We start from the raw sequence: 11,904 nt of genomic DNA on the forward strand, positions 1-11,904 counted from the left end.
TAGATTTACTGTTTGTAGTGTAATTGTAGTTAGTTTGTAGTTTATGTAGAACATTCCACGATTAATTGTAGTCTAAAATGTAGATATAATGTAGACATGATTGTGGATGATGTGTTTCCTGTTTGCCCTGTAACTGTAGGTAAATTGTAGTTATTCTTATATTAGGTACTTAAACTGTAGGTAATTTGTACATTCACGGTACTTATTCTTATATTAGGTACTTAAACTGTAGGTAATTTTTAGATGTTTACCTCCAAGTTCTATGTAATATTTGTATATAACTGTCAGTTGAATATAAATTACACAACAAAAAATAAGAAATAAATACTCCAATCGTAGAAATGTGTTATCCACAATTAATCTGCAAATTGTCTACAAAATTTTACAAAAACTACAAATTAACTACATTTAACCTACATTATAACTACAATCTGGAAACAATTTACACTTGGAAGTTCTTCAAGTTGGAATTGGCCACAACTACATTTCTTGTTTTCTAGACACAAAATGTACCGCTTCACACCATCCAACACAGTGTGTATATGATCTGTTGAAGCCCTCACCTACATTTTCAGAACAAACACAAAGAAAAAAAATTTACAATATTAAAAATATAGTATCTACAATATATCTACATTTTATCTACAATTTATGTACAAATTAACTACAAACTACAAGTAAACTATAATTTGCCTACAATTTATCTACAATCTGGAGACATTGTATATTAAAATATTTTTTTCCTGCACCAAATAAAGAACTTGTAGTCAAATTGTAGATATATATAGTAAATATCATAAAACTAAAATTCTAAGCATTTTCGAACTACACAAACCTGCATTCTCATCTACCACAATGGCATCAACTTCAAAGTCTCTAAATCTGCCATAGTTATCCCAATTCCCATTCAATTTTAGCATTATTGGGATTTTTGACATGATTTCGTGTAGTTGAGAGAAAAAAGATGAAGAACAGATATAGGTTCGACAATTTGAGTACTGAGGACGATGAAGAACAATTTTGAATTCTACAATTTGTATTGCGTTGTTGAAGCTTCTGAAGCTCTGCGTTGTTTTTGAATTGTAGTGAAAGAGAGAATTACGCTGAATCAGATCTCTTTCCGTTTCAAATTTCGAATTTAATGTGGAAAGAATCAAACGCAGATTTTGTGCCTTTTTTTTCCGCGCGTTTTAAATGGCAGAATCTGCCTAATTATGGATTGGTATATAAATTGTAGTTAAAGTGTGGACTGGGCGGGTAATTAATAAATTATGCACATTTTTGGTAATAAGGTTTCATATATGGTATAGGAAGGAAAAAATCCCAAGATAATATATGCATTTCTATGTAATGTATTTGCCGCATGTCACATTTTTAATCCTATCCCTTTATTCTTTTGTTTGTTTCATCAATATGGTGGATCATGGATGTCGTCCTGGGCCGAAATTTAGTGGGCCAAAGATATCCGCTCTGATTGTTCAATCCTAGCCGTACAATGTTGTTGAGGTATTTGATTTTGGCCCCCCTGCACTAAGCTTTTCCTATATCATATTATTTGACCTATTTGTTGTCTAGTATTTAAACTATTTTTAAAATTGATCTTATCTTTTTTTATTTATAATAAGAAAATTTAAGAACATGTATATCCATTCTTGCTTCAGTTAGACGAAATGCTTTTCTTTTCTTTAGTTTTTCTTTTTTTCATAATAAGAAAATTTAAGAACATGTATATCCCTTTGTCTTCAGTTTGATTAGCAACGATTAATTAATATTTTCTACTTGCTTATTGTTACATCTTGGCACAGAAAAGAAAGACCAAAATGAATAATAAGTTGATGACTTCATGTAACTGCTGTTCTAACTCCTTTTAACTTCCTATTTTGACCAAGAAAAAACAATTGGGAAATTTCTATATAATATCCTCAAAGACAACAAGAATCAAGAATAAAAATTTTGGAATAAAAAAACATATCTTTGAAGATATAATATCTACTTAGTTCGAGTTCCTAAGCCAAGTTGAAGGTTATGGCAGTTTACATATGGTTTGAGTTGTATATATCCTGAGAATGTGCAGATATATCTTTATGGAAAAAAGAAAGTATATCTGAAGAAATGGATCAAATTATAAACAAAGAAACATGTCTTGTAAATATTAATTAATAGTAATAGACTAATAGGTACACAAAAGTCAAAAGCATGCCGACGCTGGTTCTCTTTACTTTGAATTTCAGGCGCCAGTTTGAAAATACTTTAATTATTTTATTGGGTACCTATTATTTAGCTTAGACTAATATAAATATCGGACGACTCTATTATAACTAAGTTTAACAAAATGAAAAGAAATTACGTTGGTTTTTTTTATTGTTGAAACATGATTTTTTGTTGTTTTTACCTACTTCATTGACTATTAAATTACTTAAGATTGAAATTTTTAGATGATAAAATATATATATATATATATATATATATATATATGCAAAGGCAAGTTGCTTAATTATGTTTTCAGTTAATTCTAATTATGTAGAAGTTGTCGCTTTCCATTTTCCCATGTCTTTTTCGGCTTTCTCTTTATACTAGTAAAAGATGGCCCTTGCTATGCACGGGCCCAAGCGTTGGGTTGCATATTGTGAACTTTTAACATGAGCTCCGATAATGATTTTTTTTTAAACCAGTCGATGATATGTTAACATTGTGAAATTTTTGCTTGTTTTTGTTTCTATTTGCCTTTATTTTAAATTGTCAATCTAGTTTAAACATTATAAATAACTTTTGTAGTTTCAATTTGTTATTTGTTTGATGTTAAAATTTGTAAGACTTAGAAATTATAAAATGTATATTCTTATACATTAATTTTCATTACTATGGTATCTTGGCAACTTGTTTTTTCCCAGACGGCTTTATCGCTCTAATTGTTACTCTCTTCGGTCCACAATAAGTGACCAATTTGCTTTTTTATTTTGGTCCAAAATAAGCGTCCATTTATATAATCAAGAAAAAATCCAATTTTTTTTTTTTTTTTAAAATTACCCTTATGTATGTATCCTTGAAAAGTCATATACTCCTCACATTTGAGAAGAGAAGTAAGTGCTACTATAACTATGGTGCAACATTTGATGAAGGGTAGATTAGTCACACTAACTATTTTCGTCTAGAGTTTAGTATTTCCTTAATGGGTGTGCCCAAATGAGTACAAGCTACAAAGGTTGTACGGTATTAGTTTTGGTAATAGGAATATCTTCTTTTAGAGTATTTTTTTCCACAAGTTTGTCCAATTGTGATACAACTATAGTGTACCCAATGTATCGTAATGTTCAATGTTGGTTATGCCAAATCTTTTTTCTTCTTGATCTGCTTTGAATTAGATAATTTTTTATGGTAGTAGTGCAAACCATTTATCAGATGTACTTTATTCTAATATCACTAGTGAGTGGCTCTTCTTTCTCCTCTCTACATTTTTTAAAGAAAAAATAAGGGCTCCTCTTTACCAGTTTCATCTTAATTAGGATTCTATTAGTGTCACTTATGATTTAAGGATCCATAATTTTTGCACCACCAATAAAATTAAGATGCATCATCAGGATCTTCAGTGAACCCAATAATTTACTTAGGTCAGAAGCCAGAAACTAAAAATTCAAATAATTTTCAAATTGGAAACTCATTTTTGTTTTTAATAAATTATTATATGTAAAGTTGGTTAATTAGTTGTAATATATCTTTTTTTTTTCATTTTTGGTTTATTATACTCTCTTCAATGTATGTGTTAGCTATAGTATACTACTTATTTTATTGAAATTTTTTTGTTTATTTTACAATTAAACTTACACGTATTGTGTGTCAAACCCACGGAAAAATAAAGGAAGACTACATAAACAAAATTATAATTCATGTAATAGGTTACAAATGCAATTGAAGAGATATGTCTGAAAAGTTTTAGGCGGGCCCCATTTTGAGAATTTTCCATTTTCAGCGTGTTTGGAATGACTTATTTTAAGTGATTATTGTCTTTTAAGTACTTTTTTAGTTTAAGTCGCGGTGGTACCATTTCCCTTCAAATTCACTTATACCTTAGAGTTTGTTACATTATCAAAAAAAGATACTCCACAAGGAACAAAAAACGGAAACAAATTTCTATATAGGAAAATCATTTCTAACTTCTCTTTTGTAAACTTATAAATACTGCATAAAGTTATTGGGTGAAGAAGTGTGCGGTGATGGTTAATGACATAAGCCTAGGGGTAGTTTAGTCAAGGAGTTCAAAATTTTATACATAAGCTACAGTAAGATTGTTTTTTAAGCAATCATATTCTTCCATTTTAACTAAAATGATCGGTTTACCTTTTCAATCCCAAGCAAGCATGTTGACCTGCTGCCTGCTTATTCTCCCTTATTAATAGAAGAGATGTATAGTAAAATCTTCAAATAATTTCTTGTATGTATTCTCTATAAATTAAATTACTGTACGGCATCCCTAATTCAATATGAAACGTACAAATGTAATATCGTACGTGATAACAACTTACCTAACCAGTTCGAGCCCTGGGTATGAAAAAATTCTTGGTAGGGAGTGATTTCGCCCGAATGGGGCCCTACGCGGCGCGAATCCGGATATAGTCGGGCTGCAATGCGGGTACCGAACACCGGGTGGTAAACCAAAAAAAAAAAAAACTTACCTAACCGACTGTATTCGTTGACTTCTATTACTTTCACCTTTCACATATATTCCAATATTGTTTTTCAATTGTTTATCTCTTTCTTTTATTTGATGCTCAATGGGGCGACTGAGTATATATTAGTTTACTATCTATGGCGCTCTATTTTGAGTCACTTTTAATCTAATAGGACTAATATACAACAACAACAACAACAACAACAACTATACTTTGGTACCAAAATGTGAAGATTCATCGTGAAATTGACTAGTTTTATGTTGTTGTCAGAATATTACAACCTTCTTCCTTAATCTAGCCCTAAGACAGACACTATGAGCAAGCCACACTAAGCGGAGTTTAATTTCTCTAACATTACAGGTTCTCTATATTTTCTACTAGCATATAAATCACTAACAAACATTAATAAGACCTTAATGAACATACTTAGTTCCATGTCAAAAAGAAAATAAAACATGCAAGTAAAGATTTTTATTATTTAGTTCTATTTTAATTTAACCAATATATTGCATGTATGCGAGTGTTGCAGTCGATGCAACAAAGCTAGGTGGCTTCATATTCTTCTCTGTAGTCTTTAACGTTCGAGAGGTAGCTAGCTGGCCAAGATCTTAAAGGAAATTTATGATATAGACAAAGGGGGAGCCACATATGTTACTTTTTTAATGTTGGGAGGGTGGGTAAATATGTAGGGCCACATATGTAACTTTTTTAATACTATTAACAGCCCATGTGTCCAAATAGTTATTTCTAAGTGACTTTTCTAATATATTGTGAGGCAAGTGCACATATAGTCATTTTTAGGGATGCGAGATTAGCCATATTTATTTTGTCCTGAAATTTTAAGCTAAAAATCTGAAGTTCAGGACATTTTTGTTCTGAAAAACTAAAATTGAGGACGCATTGGTTAATTCCTAAATAGCAGCCGCTATTTGGTGTCATTTCTACTGTGACTGTTTGACCGACACTGATTTAACATTCCCTTATATACTCCCTCCGGTCCAAAATAAGTGATTTTTTGACTTTTTTCTTGTGGTCCGAAATAAGTGATTTTTTCAGATTTCAAGAATGAATTAATTATTTTTTCCTAAATTGTCCTTGAAGTAAATGGTGTTGGAATATGTGTTAGGGGTGTTTATGTGAGATAGTAAAGGTTAATATGGTCAATTCCATTGCTAATTAATGCTAAAAGGTAAATTTCTTAATTTGTGTGAAAACATCCAAAAAAATCACTTATTTTGGACCGGAGGGAGTAATATCTTAACCTCCTTAATTTGTCAGAAGAAAATATTGGAATATTGTCCACTCTTCGAATGATTAAGGCACTTGCTCTGTCTATTTCCCAAATAGTTTCTTCTAATTTTGTTGCAGTCAAACATGCGACAAAACGCACACTGCAGACTTCCAAGTAACCATTAATTCATTATTTAATTTAAATTTTGTTTTTGTGGTCTTCTTTCTTCTACCAACTCGTCGATATTATGGCAATTATTTCAGGTTAAACACTATGAACTAGTCAATGATACCACTTTAAGAGAAAAGTGTTTTTGTTTCTTCTGCAAATAAATACTCCTTTTGTCCTTATTAATGTCGACATAACTATTTAGAGAGTTGAATTTTTAGTATATTAAATGAATGTGGATGGTCAAGAAGTGAAGATTAATTAGCTAGGTTAAGTTTTTCGAGGCCAAAAGTGATCAACTGAACATACACCTTTCGTCGAAAAATTAAGTTATTGTTGATTAAAAAATAGTGGAGAGAAGTTTAGAGAATAATATGAAGACACATAAGTGTTGCGTCCGAACTCATTAGGTCGATGACACGTTTGTCTGGACATCACACACCCACGTAAAGAGAAGAAAGACATATAGCATTTGCTTCGACTACTCCAAAATTCACATACTTGCATTATATGGCAATGTCACTAAACTTACTTCTCCCCCGTTAAAAAAATAATAATTTAATTTGCAAGTTTTATTATTTTCTTTTTCATGGAGAGAAGTTTAGAGAATAATATAAAGACACATAATTGTTGCGTTTGAAGTCATTAGGTCGATAAGACGATGAGACGTTTGTCTGGACATTACACACCGCGTAAAAGAAGAAAAACATATAACACCGCGTAAAAGAAGAAAAACATATAACAGTTGCTTCTACAACTCCAAAACTCACATACTTGCATTCTATGAGAATGAGACCAAACTTACTTTTCTCATATAAAAAATAATAATTTAAATTGCATGTTTAATTATATTTTTTTTTTCATGGAAAAAAATTTAGAGAAAAATATGAAGACAAATAATTGTTGCGTCTGAACTCATTAGATTTAGGATACGTTTATCTGGATGTCACACTCCGCAAAAAAAGAAGAAAGAGACTTAGCATTTGCTTCAACTACTCCAAAACTCATACTTGCATTGTTGGGAATGGGACCAAACTTACTTTTCTCAAACATAAAAATAAAAAATAAAATTGCATGTTTTATTACTTTTTTTTTTCACGAAGAAAAGTTATTTTCTACAATCTTAAAATTCATGTTCATGTAGAACTACTAAGAGGTAGCTAGGCACAATGAAATAAAAGACTTGTATAGGGGATATCAATTTTTTGGAATTAAGATTTAGCCATTTTAGTATATTTACTCTAGGTGTTGTAGTAGTATTTCTTTGGATCTTTTCAATCTTGTTATAGATTTATATGCCAGTATAAATGTAGAGAACCTTTAGTCCTACAAAGAACAATTAATATCAACAATATTATATTGACACATATAGTTTGATTCTACATATGGCATCCTCCTAAACTATTCATGCTTTGCATTTGTGCTTTATCTCCTTTCTGCATAATCAGTATTAGGGTTGTGGTTCTGTTATAGAAAATATAAGTGTAGTTGAACCCCAAAAAATAAAATAAAAATCTTCAAGGTTAACTAGGCGTGGATATCTAGTCCTTTTAATGAGTTTCAAGATAACTAGGATTCAACATTCCCTTCTCCCACTTAACAGTCCGACAACGTTTTATGACTCGAACAAAAAGTTGAACTAGTTAGTTGTTGAGCTCCAAAGCTTCACCAGAAAATAACCCCCTTCAATAAATAATACTCCCTTTTTATAGTAGAAAATTAAAATATGTTGGTGATTTAAACTTTTTCTTTCTCAGGTAATTAGCCTTTTTGATCTTCTTCTTACACAACTGCAGCTCGTTTCTTATGCGCGCTATACACTTTCATACACCAACAAAAGGAAGAAAGATTCATATTCATAGGTGTATGAATTCTTCAATAAAATAAATAAGAAGATATATACTGGAGATAATAAAACGGTTAAGAACGTGCGATTATGTGCTAGAATTCCAACAAAATATGATGGAAGTTTACACGCAGGAGTATCATACTCCATCATATCATGCTGAAATTTTTCGTGTTTCAATTAGGGTATTTTTATCTAGATTTTATCTCTGGTAAAATAGTGGATGTTTTTCAATGATTTTGTAAACACCGGCTATTTTCGATTACCAGTCCGAAAACTGGCTAGTCCATGCTATTTTTACATATTTGTCGCGCCTCATATCTTGAACCAAAACTAAGGTCAGATTAGCGAAGTGTATAAGGTATGATTTACAATTAATAGTCAATCCATCAATTATGAATCCAATAGATTTATTACTAGTTAAGTATGGCGACAAACACGACTAGGCAGAAAATTTGGCAAGAAATTGTTTTCTTAACTTTGAGCTCGTTTTCACGCCATCTATCCAAAATATCAGTGGAACAGGTCAGATTGGAACTAAATAGATATTATTGTTTCTTTTCTTTTCATTTTCTGTTACAAATCTCTCTATCAATCAATTTCAGTTAAATCTAATCTCTTTAAGTGTATCCTTCATAGTAAAAGGCAATAATATATCGACAAACTTGTTAAAAACAGTACTGAACTTCTTTTTCCATTTGTCTGCTCAAAGTCAAGTACCGTGTTTTAAAATTGAATTATTTTTTCATATTTATCCACTAGTATGGTTTGGGTAGGATAGTGCGTACACACAGATCTTATTCCCACCCTGGGAAGGTAGAGATGTTATTTCCGGTGACGAAGCCAGAAAATTTAACAAAAATATTTAAATGGACTATGCAAAGGTGTTCAAAGTATGAAAAGGAAAGTAATAAAACATGCTAATTAATTAGATTATTTATTTTAATGTGAGAGAAGTAAGTTTAGTCCCATTCTCATATCATGCAAGTATGTGAGTTTTGGAGTAGTCGAACTGTCGAAACAACTGCTATATATCTTTCTTCTTTTACGCAGTATATGACGTCCAGACAAACGTGTCTTCGACCTAGCTTGTTTGGCCAAGCTTCTTAAGAGGTTAAAGTGCTTTTTTTTCTTTCCAAAAGTACTTTTTCTTTCCTAACTTGAGGTGTTTGGCCAAGTTTTTTTTTTTTTTGGAGGGGGGGGGGGGGTGGGGGCGTGCGTTTGGGAAGAAGCAGAAGCAGTTTCTGAGAAGCAGAAAAAAGTAGCTTCTTCCCAAAAACAGAAGCAGAAGCAGTTTTGACTTTTCGTCTTAGCTAAAATACCGTTAACAAAATATAGTATATACCAAAATAACCGTTAAACCTAATACTTAGAATATTAATATCTAAGTATTTCTTCTTATTTTTAGGATAACTTTCTAATATATAGTGACTTAGGGGTGAATGCTTTTATATTTGTTGTATGAATTTTAATATATTTAACTTCTATTAAAAGCATTAAGTACTTTTAAATTTTATTTTCATATTTTCTTAAATAAAATGAAAAGATTTAATTATTGTATGTAATAATAAATTTTTAAGATTATTTATTTACTTATAATATTAACTATTAAGTGAATCTATTCATGTCCTTATTCGTAATTTGATACTTAAAAGAACTTTCGGAAAAACTTGGCCAATCATAAATTATTGCTCAAAAGTGTTTTTCAAAGTAATTAGCCAAACACAAACTGCTTCTCTTTAAAAGTACTTTTTTCAAAAACATTTTTGCAAAAAACACTTCTCAAAATAAACTGAATTCTACGTCTTGGCGAAACAAGCTACTAATGAGTTCAGACGCAACAGCTATGTGTCTTCATAATATTCTCTAAATCTTTTAACGTTAGAGGAAGCTTAGCTGGAGCTGGCCAAGGTCTTAAAAGGAGATCTATAATATAGACAAATTAAAGGGTGGAGCCACTAATGTTGGGAGGGTGGTTAATTATGTAGGTCACATATGTTACCTTTTTAATACTAAAATAGCCCATATGTCAAAATAGTTATTCCTATTTGTCTTAATAAAATATCAGAATATTGTCCAGTCTTTAAATGATTAGGGCTCTCGATCTGTCTATTTCCTCTATGGTTTTATTCCAATTTGTTGCATTCAAACTTACGACAAAAATATATACTGCAGACTTTCAAGTTGTCGTCCATTATTTCAGTCACGTATTTTTTCTTTTTTAATCATCTTTTTTCTATTAACTCATCTATTTTCTGTCTAGTCTTTGGTTACAATAAGTCCCCGTCATCTTCACTATGATACTTTAAAATGGAATTGATAGGATGTCGTCCTAATTTATGAATGAACACAATGTTTGAACAAATCAATGTAGAATTAAGTCAGTTAATTTGAATTTCTAGCAGAAAATTCTAAGGTTTAACTTTGTTTACCTTGAAAAATACGAGTAACAATTAAATTTGATTTGTGGTTTTAAAGATATGTAATTTAGTCCAATACTGATTAATAATAAAAAAATATGAAGTAGAAATGAAAGAAACAAGAGAATCAAAGCAATGTTACTCCACAGTAGTGACCTCGAGCTTAATGACCTTGAGGCAGGTTCAGAGCAATAAGAACAATTAAGTAAGAAAAGTAAAGTAAGAGCAGTAGAGCTAAAGGACAATTCTGATGAACAGTAAGAGAGAAAGTTGGATAGTATATTCTTGCCAATGATAAGATGATCTTACGAATGATTGGGGTCCCCTTTATATGATAGGGGAACCCTAAATAAGGTATATTTCTATTCACAGTAAGGAATATTCTTGATACAGCTGCCTAGTACGGAATCATACAATCATATTCCGGGATTTGCGCCAAGATCTTAGGAACGTGACAGAAATCTAGCCCATTCTATTACAAATCCATAACGGTACTGTTCCGGGGTCGAGCATACTCGACTTCGGTATGTATCGTGCTCTTTCTTCAAACTCGGTTCTAGTCCCTCGAGCTCGAACTAGGGGAGGAGACTGTGTCCTCGACCCCGAAATTGGAGAAAGACAATAAAAGAAAAAGGGCTTTGAAGCCTGAAGATTCCCAAGATGAGGCGGTACCTGCCCGAAAGACGAGGAGAAGACTCATACATGTGGACTTGGATAAAACCATCCAATATCTGGAGGATGAAGTGAACGATGGTGGAGAATCGACGCTGGTACCTCGAACCAGGAAACCAATCGAAGCCGTCAATGCCTCCGAACCTGATGCCTTGCCACTTGATGAATGGACTCCGAATAGAGACTCGGAAAAAGCCCTCGAGTTCCCCGAGATCGAAATCGTACCTCCTTCTTCAACAAATACACCGAAGGGGGCCAGCGCTGAGAGGGCCGAAACTAGCCAGAGCGCCCCGAGTGAGGAGCTCGGGGCCATGACAATGGGTCACTTACTTTCTCTTCCAGCTTACTCCAAGGAGGTAATAAAGGATGCTCGAGCTTTGCACACACCTGATCCGAGCAAGATCTTCGAAGAAAACCCCTTTTGGGATCGTTTCACCGGGGTTGGTGACGTTGCAGACCTTAACGGTGCATCCACCCTTTTCGAGGAGGCTCAACATCTTCTTTCTTAGGTAAATGCTAACTTTCATTGTCGTAACTTCCTCTTCCCTTCCTTTCCTTTGATTGACACATCATCATCTCATGTATAGGCCATCGTCAAGTTTAAAACTGAGCTGAGCCAATGTGAGGCCGAGCTCAGGAGGGTTTCAGGTGAAGAGAAAGCCCTGAGGCTCCTCTATGGCCAGAAGGAAGAGGAGCTTAAGGACCTTTGGGCTGAGTTGGCCAAGGCTCGAAAAAACGAGACCGAGCTGGATGAGCAATTAATTGTGATTTTAACAGAGTATGGTCTCCTTGGCCTTACTTCGGTCGCTAATACTTCGATGTCTCAACTGCAACAAAAGTTAGAGATGATTGGGCAGCTTCGGAGCGAGGTTGATCAAGTTAAGGCTGACTGCCATAGGT

Source organism: Nicotiana attenuata, unplaced genomic scaffold (genome assembly GCF_001879085.1).
Source record: "Nicotiana attenuata strain UT unplaced genomic scaffold, NIATTr2, whole genome shotgun sequence".
NCBI lineage: Eukaryota > Viridiplantae > Streptophyta > Magnoliopsida > Solanales > Solanaceae > Nicotiana > Nicotiana attenuata.